Source organism: Scyliorhinus torazame, chromosome 21 (genome assembly GCF_047496885.1).
Source record: "Scyliorhinus torazame isolate Kashiwa2021f chromosome 21, sScyTor2.1, whole genome shotgun sequence".
NCBI classification, from domain to species: Eukaryota; Metazoa; Chordata; class Chondrichthyes; order Carcharhiniformes; family Scyliorhinidae; genus Scyliorhinus; species Scyliorhinus torazame.
In genome coordinates this window covers 129418699-129428645 of record NC_092727.1, presented here as the reverse complement: position 1 = coordinate 129428645, position 9947 = coordinate 129418699, and the positions used below count along the sequence as shown (strand labels likewise).

General features: G+C 51.4%; 1 long non-coding RNA gene across 1 annotated transcript in view; it reads right to left on the bottom strand.

The window, feature by feature from the left end:
• Nucleotides 1-6344: 6344 nt before the first annotated feature.
• The window catches only part of LOC140398044 (uncharacterized), a 55331-nt gene continuing 51728 nt past the window's right edge, over nucleotides 6345-9947 (bottom strand). Inside the window, exons 2-3 of the long non-coding RNA XR_011937404.1 lie at nucleotides 7627-7709; nucleotides 6345-6499 (exon numbers count right to left, since the gene is read on the bottom strand). This is a non-coding gene — a long non-coding RNA (uncharacterized lncRNA). The remainder of the gene's footprint in view (nucleotides 6500-7626; nucleotides 7710-9947) is intronic.

Here is a 9947-nt window from a genome sequence, read left to right as displayed (position 1 = left end):
CCAAAGTCCACCCGCCCAATATTCTCCCGCCCAATATACTCCTCCCAATATACTCCCGTACAACATACTCCACCCAATATATCCCCGCCCAATATACTCCAGCCCAATGCCCACCCAGTCAATGTACACACCCGCTGTCATATTTCCCATTCACCAGTTAGGTAAGTATTTGCACCGTTTATTTATATATAACTATAATACAGAGGTTTGAAACCACAGGGCTGTGAATCAGCTTCCAGGATCGAACTGATAGAGAAACCCCGCTTGCTCGAGTGACCCCCACCCCCCAAACCTTGGTCACTGATTGGTTACCCAAGTTATGTGACCCTCTGGCAGATTGACCCACAAAGGCGATGATGCACGATCAATGACCACTAAAGCGAGGTTGTAGTCCAACTGAAGGCTTTAATAAGCTAGATGTTTCCCCCAGCAGCTCAGATACAGAATGCGGGCTGCTGGGACGGCACGGGTTCTTATACCCCGCCTTGCAGGGCGGAGCTACCATACAGCTTGACCAATAGGAAACATACAATATCTATCAATGGTGTTCCAGCATTACCAGGTACCGTAATACCTCTACACAGACTACCACATTCACCCCCTGTTAAAAAAGAGTCTGGCGGGGCTGGTGGCCTGATATTACAACATGGTAACATGGTAGAAATTATAGTTATGGAGGTACCGTAATACCTCCGTACAGCGTTTTGTAACTATTTACAGATTCACAATTAACTATATACAGTTTAAAATGAAGCAATCAGTCGATCGGGGGCCCTGGTCGTCCTCTGTGATCGTCGAAGCTTCGGTGTTGACGCCGGTGGAGGCTTGGGCGTCTGTGACTCCGGGAGCGTGGCCGCGATCTCTGTCTCAGCTTCAACACCCCTAGACGGCGCTGGTGGGGAAAACGGTTGACCTGGGAAGGGAGCGTCTGCGGGGTGCGTCGGTGGGTGGGGGGGCCTAGACGGGGCCGGCGGAAGGATCGATCCTCCTGTAAGGTGCACCGGTGGGAGGGAGGGTGGGACTGGTGGCTGGGGTGTGCATGGGGATCCGGCGGGCGCTAGGTCTCGTAGGGAGACCGTATCTTGTCGGCCGTCGGGGTACGCCCCATACTGGGGGTTAGCGTGGAGAAGATGGACCCTCTCGACCAGTGATAGGGGGTCCGACTTGTGCGCCCACACGTGTTTTCGGAGCAGGATGGGTCCGGGAGCTGCCAGCCAGGTCGGGAGCGAGGTCCCAGAGGAGGACTTCCTGGGGAAGACAAGGAGACGTTTGTGAGGTGTTTGGTTGGTCGTGGTACAAAGCAGTGACCGGATGGAGTGGAGGACATCCGGGAGGATTTCCTGCAGCAGGAGACTGGAAGATTCCTGGACCGTAGGGCCAGTAGGACGGTCTTCCAGACCGTTCCGTTCTCCCTCTCTACCTGTCCGTTACCCTGGGGGTTGTAACTGGTCGTCCTGCTCGAGGCGATGCCCTTGCTGAGCAGGAATTGACGCAGTTCGTCGCTCATAAAGGAGGACCCCCTATCACTATGTATGTAAGCGGGGAACCCGAACAGTGCAAAGATGCTATGGAGGGCCTTGATGACGGTGGTTGCGGTCATGTCGGGGCAGGGGATGGCGAATGGGAACCGGGAGTACTCGTCAATCATGTTCAGGAAGTACGTGTTGCGGTCGGTGGAGGGGAGGGGGCCTTTGAAGTCCATGCTGAGGCATTCAAAGGGACGGGAAGCCTTTATCAGGTGCGCTTTCTCTGGCCGGTAGAAGTGCGGTTTGCACTCCGCGCAGATTTGGCAGTCCCTGGTGGCTGTCCTGACGTCCTCGATGGAGTAGGGCAGGTTGCGGGTCTTGATAAAGTGGAAAAAGTGAGTGACCCCCGGGTGGCAGAGGTCCTCGTGAAGGGCTCAGAGGCGGCCCACTTGTGCGTTGGCACATGTGCCGCGGGACAGGGCGTCAGGAGGCTCGTTTAGCTTCCCGGGACGATTCAAGATCTCGTAGTTGTAGGTGGAGAGTTTGATCCTCCACCGCAAGATCTTATCGTTTTTTATCTTGCCCCGCTGTACATTATCGAACATGAAAGCAACCGACCGTTGGTCAGTGAGGAGAGTGAATCTCCTGCCGGCCAGGTAATGCCTCCAATGTCGCACAGCTTCTACTATGGCCTGGGTCTCCTTTTCGACTGAGGAGTGGAGGATTTCAGAAGCATGGAGGGTACGTGAGAAGAAGGCCACGGGTCTGCCCGCTTGGTTGAGGGTGGCCGCCAGAGCTACGTCAGACGTGTCGCTCTCAACCTGGAAGGGGAGGGACTCGTCGATGGCGTGCATCATGGCCTTTGCAATGTCTGCTTTGATGCGGCTGAAGGCCTGGCGGGCCTCTATCGACAGGGGAAAAACTGTGGATTGGATCAGGGGACGGGCCTTGTCCGCATAGTTGGGGACCCACTGGGCAAAGTAAGAGAAAAACCCTAGGCAGCGCTTCAGGGCCTTGGAGCAGTGAGGGAGGGGGAACTCCATAAGGGGGCGCATGCGTTCCATTTCACACTACGTAGCCGAGGATGGCTAGGCGGTCGGTGCTAAACACGCATTTATCCTTGTTATACGTAAGGTAAAGGATCTTTGCGGTCTGGAGGAATTATCGGAGGTTGGTGTCGTGGTCCTTCTTTCTGTACCTGAGCTGCTGGGGGAAACATCTAGCTTATTAAATTGATGCACGATCAATGACCACTAAAGCGAGGTTGTAGTCCAGCTGAAGGCTTTAATAAGCTAGGTGTTTCCCCCAGCAGCTCAGGTACAGAAAGAAGGCTGCTGGGGCGGCACAGGCTCGTATACCCCACCTTGCAGGGCGGAGCTACCATACAGCTTGACCAATAGGAAACGTACAATATCTACCAATGGTGTTCCAGCATTACCAGGTACAGTAATACCTCTACACAGACTACCACAGGCGACAAATACCACACCCGCCCAATGTACAACCACCTAATAATATACACTCGTCTAATATACATTTACACACACATCTACCCAATATACACCAGAACCAATGTACATCAACCAAATGTACATGTATTAGATGTACACCCACCCAATATGCATATGTCTAATATACAGCCAACCCACAGTACACCCATCTAATATACAGCCAACCAATATAATTCCAGCCATATCAACCCAAACAACGTACACTCGCCCATCAGGTATCCTATCAATGTATACTCATGCAATCAAAAATTAATTTGGGATGAATGTCTAAACAAAACAGTTCTAAACAATTTGGCTTCTTGTGTGATGTTAAATCATCTCCTCCCACATTCTGCGCAATTCTCAGCAGGTGAAGCTTCAAATTACAGTCCATTCTGATTGGCAAACCCTGTATTCAGCTCAGGAAGAGATTATTTTTGTTATTCAGCTGCACATTGGTGATGAGATTGTTTTGCTGAGGGAGGTGGGTGGGCAATGGGTTCCCACAGAATGTTTTGGGGCAGACACCATGGAGATGGTTACCGTGGTTACAGCGAGCATTCACTGCTGGCGACAGCCAACACGCAAGACCTTTGAAAATGTCATTGTGGCAGGACAAGTGTCTCACTTCAGCCCGACAGCAAAATCACAAAATACCGAGCAATGAGGAACGGCAATCGATGTCATTTACCCTGAGACAGTCAGAGTCACTGCTCCAATCACTAAATCCACCCATTCGAAACACAAATCTAAGCTTTTTCTCCACTTAATTCAAAAGGAGGAACTGCAAATATCAGAATTCTAGAACTTTCCTTCCATCACCACAGGATGTCCCAAAGCATTTCACAGGCAATGAAGTACTTACGAGGTGTTATAATTTGTCACAAGTAGGCTGACATTAACACTGCAATGAAGTTACTGTGAAAATCCCCACTCCCCACATTCCGACACCTGTTCAGGTACACTGAGGGAGAATCTAGAATGTCCAATTCACCTAACAGCATGTCTTTGGACTGTGGGAGGAAACCGGAGCACCCGGAGGAAACCCACGCAGACACGGGGAGAAGGTGCAGACTCCGCCCAGACAGTGACCCAAGCCGGGAATCGAACCTGGGACCCTGGCGCTGTGAAACAACAGTGCTAACCGCTGTGCCACCGTGCTGCCCATAATGTGGCAATGTGACAATGACCAGATTTGTTTTCATAGTGATGTTGCTTAAGGGATAAATGTTCAGAGTTTGAGCAGAGAGCCCCAACAGAGGACCACCCTGGGTATACTTCATATCGAACCCATAGTATACCCGTACCCCAGTGAGAGTCAGGGTGTGTGGAACTGTACCCCAGTGAGAGTCAGTGTGTGTGGAACTGTACCCCAGTGAGAGTCAGTGTGTGTGGAACTGTATCCCAGTGAGAGTCAGTGTGTGTGGAACTGTACCCCAGTGAGAGTCAGTGTGTGTGGAACTGTACCCCAGTGAGGGTCAGTGTGTGTGGAACTGTATCCCAGTGAGAGTCAGTGTGTGTGGAACTGTATCCCAGTGAGAGTCAGTGTGTGTGGAACTGTATCCCAGTGAGAGTCAGTGTGTGTGGAACTGTACCCCAGTGAGAGTCAGTGTGTGTGGAACTGTATCCCAGTGAGAGTCAGTGTGTGTGGAACTGTATCCCAGTGAGAGTCAGTGTATGTGGAACTGTACCCCAGTGAGAGTCAGTGTGTGTGGAACTGTATCCCAGTGAGAGTCAGTGTGTGTGGAACTGTACCCCAGTGAGAGTCAGTGTGTGTGGAACTGTACCCCAGTGAGAGTCAGTGTGTGTGGAACTGTATCCCAGTGAGAGTCAGTGTGTGTGGAACTGTACCCCAGTGAGAGTCAGTGTGTGTGGAACTGTATCCCAGTGAGAGTCAGTGTGTGTGGAACTGTATCTCAGTGAGAGTCAGTGTGTGTGGAACTGTATCCCAGTGAGAGTCAGTGTGTGTGGAACTGTATCCCAGTGAGAGTCAGTGTGTGTGGAACTGTATCCCAGTGAGAGTCAGTGTGTGTGGAACTGTATCCCAGTGAGAGTCAGTGTGTGTGGAACTGTACCCCAGTGAGAGTCAGTGTGTGTGTAACTGTATCCCAGTGAGAGTCAGTGTGTGTGGAACTGTATCCCAGTGAGAGTCAGTGTGTGTGTAACTGTATCCCAGTGAGAGTCAGTGTGTGTGGAACTGTATCCCAGTGAGAGTCAGTGTGTGTGGAACTGTATCCCAGTGAGAGTCAGTGTGTGTGGAACTGTATCCCAGTGAGAGTCAGTGTGTGTAGAACTGTATCCCATGTGAGAGTCAGTGTGTGTGGAACTGTATCCCAGTGAGAGTCAGTGTGTGTAGAACTGACCCCCAGTGAGAGTCAGTGTGTGTGGAACTGTCCCCCAGTGAGAGTCAGTGTGTGTGGAACTGTATCCCAGTGAGAGTCAGTGTGTGTGGAACTGTACCCCAGTGAGAGTCAGTGTGTGTGGAACTGTATCCCAGTGAGAGTCAGTGTGTGTGTGGAACTGTATCCAGGAGAGAGTCAGTGTGTGTGGAACTGTATCCCAGTGAGAGTCAGTGAGTGTGGAACTGTATCCCAGTGAGAGTCAGTGTGTGTGGAGCTGTATCCCAGTGAGAGTCAGTGTGTGTGGAACTGTATCCCAGTGAGAGTCAGTGTGTGTGGAACTGTATCCCAGTGAGAGTCAGTGTGTGTGGAACTGTACCCCAGTGAGAGTCAGTGTGTGTGGAACTGTATCCCAGTGAGAGTCAGTGTGTGTGGAACTGTATCCCAGTGACAGTCAGTGTGTGTGGAACTGTATCTCAGTGAGAGTCAGTGTGTGTGGAACTGTATCCCAGTGAGAGTCAGTGTGTGTGGAACTGTATCCCAGTGAGAGTCAGTGTGTGTGGAACTGTATCCCAGTGAGAGTCAGTGTGTGTGGAACTGTATCCCAGTGAGAGTCAGTGTGTGTGGAACTGTATCCCAGTGAGAGTCAGTGTGTGTGGAACTGTATCCCAGTGAGAGTCAGTGTGTGTGGAACTGTACCCCAGTGAGAGTCAGTGTGTGTGGAACTGTATCCCAGTGAGAGTCAGTGTGTGTGGAACTGTATCCCAGTGAGAGTCAGTGTGTGTGGAACTGTATCCCAGTGAGAGTCAGTGTGTGTGGAACTGTACCCCAGTGAGAGTCAATGTGTGTGGAACTGTATCCCAGTGAGAGTCAGTGTGTGTGGAACTGTATCCCAGTGAGAGTCAGTGTGTGTGGAACTGTATCTCAGTGAGAGTCAGTGTGTGTGGAACTGTATCTCAGTGAGAGTTAGTGATTTCAGCTGAAGGAAACAATTTGGGGTTTAAAGCCTTTACGCCACAGATATTTCATTAATCTGAAGCTTACCTTCAGGTGAACCCTTTACGTTTATACTGCAGATTTGACCGACTAAAGATCAAGAATGATGGCACTGAATCCAGAAAAATCCTCTGAGTGGAGACCTGCGTCCTCCTCAAACAGGTTGTTTATAATTCCAAATCTGCAGCATCCAAAAATGGTCTTTTTTCTGCAAATGATTCAAAAGTATAATTGTTAATTCCAACAAATATACGCAGGAGCGCGACATGGAATCGAATGTCAAAGGTCAGTAATGTGATCGGGGCAATTAACGTGCTGATAGTCTTTGTGTTTTGTGTCCTGTCGTTGTCAATCAATGTCTGCAGCTTCTGTCAAGAGCCTGTCAACTCCACTACTCCTGCCCGCTTTGCTGCTGACTCTTCTGGACTTTTCATCATCAGTGTCAGTCCGAGGGAACTAACCCCTGCCCGTCCAGCACCATAAAACATATCCCACTTTATTGTCCTTTGTTTAATATTAATGTCAGTCTGTCACAGGAAGGCTTTCTGAGTTGGTGATACTGAGAGTCGGCTTGTGTATATGCGAGGGACAGATTATTAATTGTTGGGAAATTATATATATATATATATGATATATATATAATGTTGTTTAAGGAATAAATGTCCTAGGACACACACAGTTCCACACGCACTACCTGGGGTACAGGTATACGATGGGTTAGATACAGCTTCCTCTGTATGCCCAGGATGGTCCTGATTTGGGGTTCTCTGCTCAAACTCTGTATGTGTGTGTGTGTGGGGGTGTATATAATTGTATATCTGTTTGGGTGTGTGTCTGTGTATGTATTTGTATCTCTGCTCCTTGCCACAGGTTACAGACCCATCTGTGAATGATTGTGCACAGAATGTGCTAATGTCTTACAGCAGAGCCATTCGACCGCAGCTCCACTCTGCTGACACTGTCAGTGTTGGTGTTGTCCATGAGGGTCCTGATGTTCCAAGTCCCAAATTTCATTTTGTTGAGTGGAAGATGGTCTGTGTGTGATTTGTGGGGTGGTCATTGCATCCTGACAGTGTCAGCAGAGTGGAGCTGACTTCCGCCGGAGCTCAGGAACCTTGACATCGATATTGCTGTCCTCGGTGAGACACACCATGCAGGAGAAGCAAGGGCATCGGGTGTATCTTTGAATGTTGCCTCTGCAGGGTGGTCTTTACCATCAAAAATGAGCACCTCAGCAACCCTCCTGTGTGGTGGATTAACCAGCCACTGTCATCCGTGTAAACAGTCATATACCCCAGGCAGCTGATAGGGTCAAAGTGGAAATCTATATCTTACTTGAAGTAACCTTGAGCTCCTGCAAGTAACGAACTGATCCTCCTCCGAGATTTCAGTGCCAGTGTTGGGAAGGATGCTCGTCTCTGCAAGGAAGGAGTAGGAAAAGCAAAGTCCAATTGATTCATCATCCTGATAAAATAGACAACTAAAATTTTACAACAAAGTCTCTGGAGCAGATGGAATCCCTGCTGAGATTCTGAAAGATGTCAGCGATGTAAACCTGGACAACCTCATATCCCTCATCTGGAAGAGGAGCAGATGCCTGGGGATTTCGGAGTCACTATGATCGTGAGTATATTCAAGAAGAGAAACAAGATTTCCGGTGGCGACCATGGAGTGAGTGGTCGCACACTTGGTGGCTCCCGCTCAAGGTAGATTTTTTCAGACATTCCCCACGCGGATGGTGTGATATTTGAGGGCAAACGGTGTGCGAGTGCCCAGGGAAAGTAAAACTCCTCTGGTGAGACTGGTGTATGGATCAGGAGGACGGGAAGTGCCACAAGAAAGAGAGAGCAGCTGGAGCAGCAATGTTTTCGTGGTGCGACACACGTGAGGGTGGCGGAGGGCAAGGGGGCAGCGCTGCCAGGCCAGTGGTCGATGGAGCAGCTGGTGGAGTTTTTGAACAAATTTCAGCAGCTGAGTAAGGAGGCTTTGGAGGACTTGGCCAAGGTGGTGGAGCCGCGTAGGGCGGCGATCGAGCGGGTGGAGCAGAGCAGCAGGCTCCGGGCCTGGCGACCCAGAAGGTGGAGGAGGCAGTGGGGGAGCACGAGGGGTGGTTGGCCTCGCTGGAGGCGGAGGTGGGGATGGTGAGGAGCAGCCAGAGAGAAATCGGAGGATGAAAACCGCTCCAGGAGGCAGGATTTGAGGATTGCCGGGATGCCTGAGGGAGTGGAGGCCGCCATGTTAGTGGCGAGGAGGCTGGAGAGGTTGATGGGGGAGGGGGGCCTTTGACCAGCCCCTCGAGGTGGATCGGGCACACAGGGCACTGAGAAGGAGGCTGCAAGCGGGGGAGCCGCCGAGGGCAATGGTGGTGAAGCTGCACCGGTCACTCAATAAAGAAATAAAGGGCGTGCCAGACCAGGAAATGCACCTGGGAGGGAAATGAGCTGCGGATTTACCACAACCTGGGTGTGGAGCTTGCCAAGTGGAGATACAGGGTGCAACCGGATAAAGGTCACCCTCTTTAAGAAGGGGGTGCAGTTCGGGATTTTGTACCCTGCCTGCTTGTGGGTGATGCATCAAAAACAGCAATTTTATTTTGACTCGTCAGAGGAGGCGATGGACTGAGAGGAGTGTGAGAACGTTGAACTTTGGAGAGGAGCTTTGTGTTCATTGTGGGGCACACGGGGTGGGTAGTTCGGTAGGTTAGGACGGGGGAGTGGTGAAGGTTTATTTCTCTTTGTTTGCTGGTGGTTGGGAGGATGGATGGGGGGTGGACTGGAGGAGTGAGGGGTAGTTGAGTGGAGGCCACCATGCTAGCTGTGGGGGGGGGCTAGTTAATGGGAGTGAAGTGGGGGATTTTTGTTTGGTGGTTGGCGGGATGGGGGGGGGAAGGGTTGCTGACATGGGTGTGGTGCAGGGAAGGGAGAGATGGCGGCAGGCATCTGAGGGAGGGCCCGGAGGGGCCCGTGACGTGGACCAGGGTCTGACTTAAAAAGGGGTGTGGCTGATCGACAGGGGAGGGGGGCGGGGAGCCCCCTGACCAGGCTGGTCACATGGAGATGGCTGAATGGGCTGGCTAAACGGTGGCGTGTTTTCATGCATCTGAGGAGCCTGAAGGCGGACGGTGTGGTTTTGCAGGAGACACAGCTGGAGTTGGGGCCACCAGACGAGGCTGAAGAAGGGCTGGGTGGGGCGTGTGTTCCACTCGAGGCTGGATATGAAGGCGGTGGTGGTGCTGGTCAATAAGAGGGCGGCTTTTGAGATGGGGAGTATTGTGGTGGGTCTGGGGGGATAGGTTTGTGATGGTCAGTGGGAGGTTGGAGGGGATGCCGGGGGGGCCCGCCACATTGTCGCAAGCACCATCGCCCTGATCTTAAAGAAAGATAAGGTCCCAGAGCAGTGCGGGTCATTCCGCCCAATATCGCTGCTGAATGTTGATGCAAAGTTGTTGGCGAAGGTTCTAGCATCGCGAATTGAGGACTGTGTGCTGGGGGTGATAGGGGGGACCAGACAGGATGTGAAGGGAAGGCAGTTAGCAGCGAATGTACGTAGGCTGCTAAATGTTATTATGATGCTGTCAGAGGAGCAGGAAGTAGAAGCAATGGTGGAGATGGGCATGGAGGAGGCTTTTGATCGGGTGGAGTGGGCGCATTTGCTGC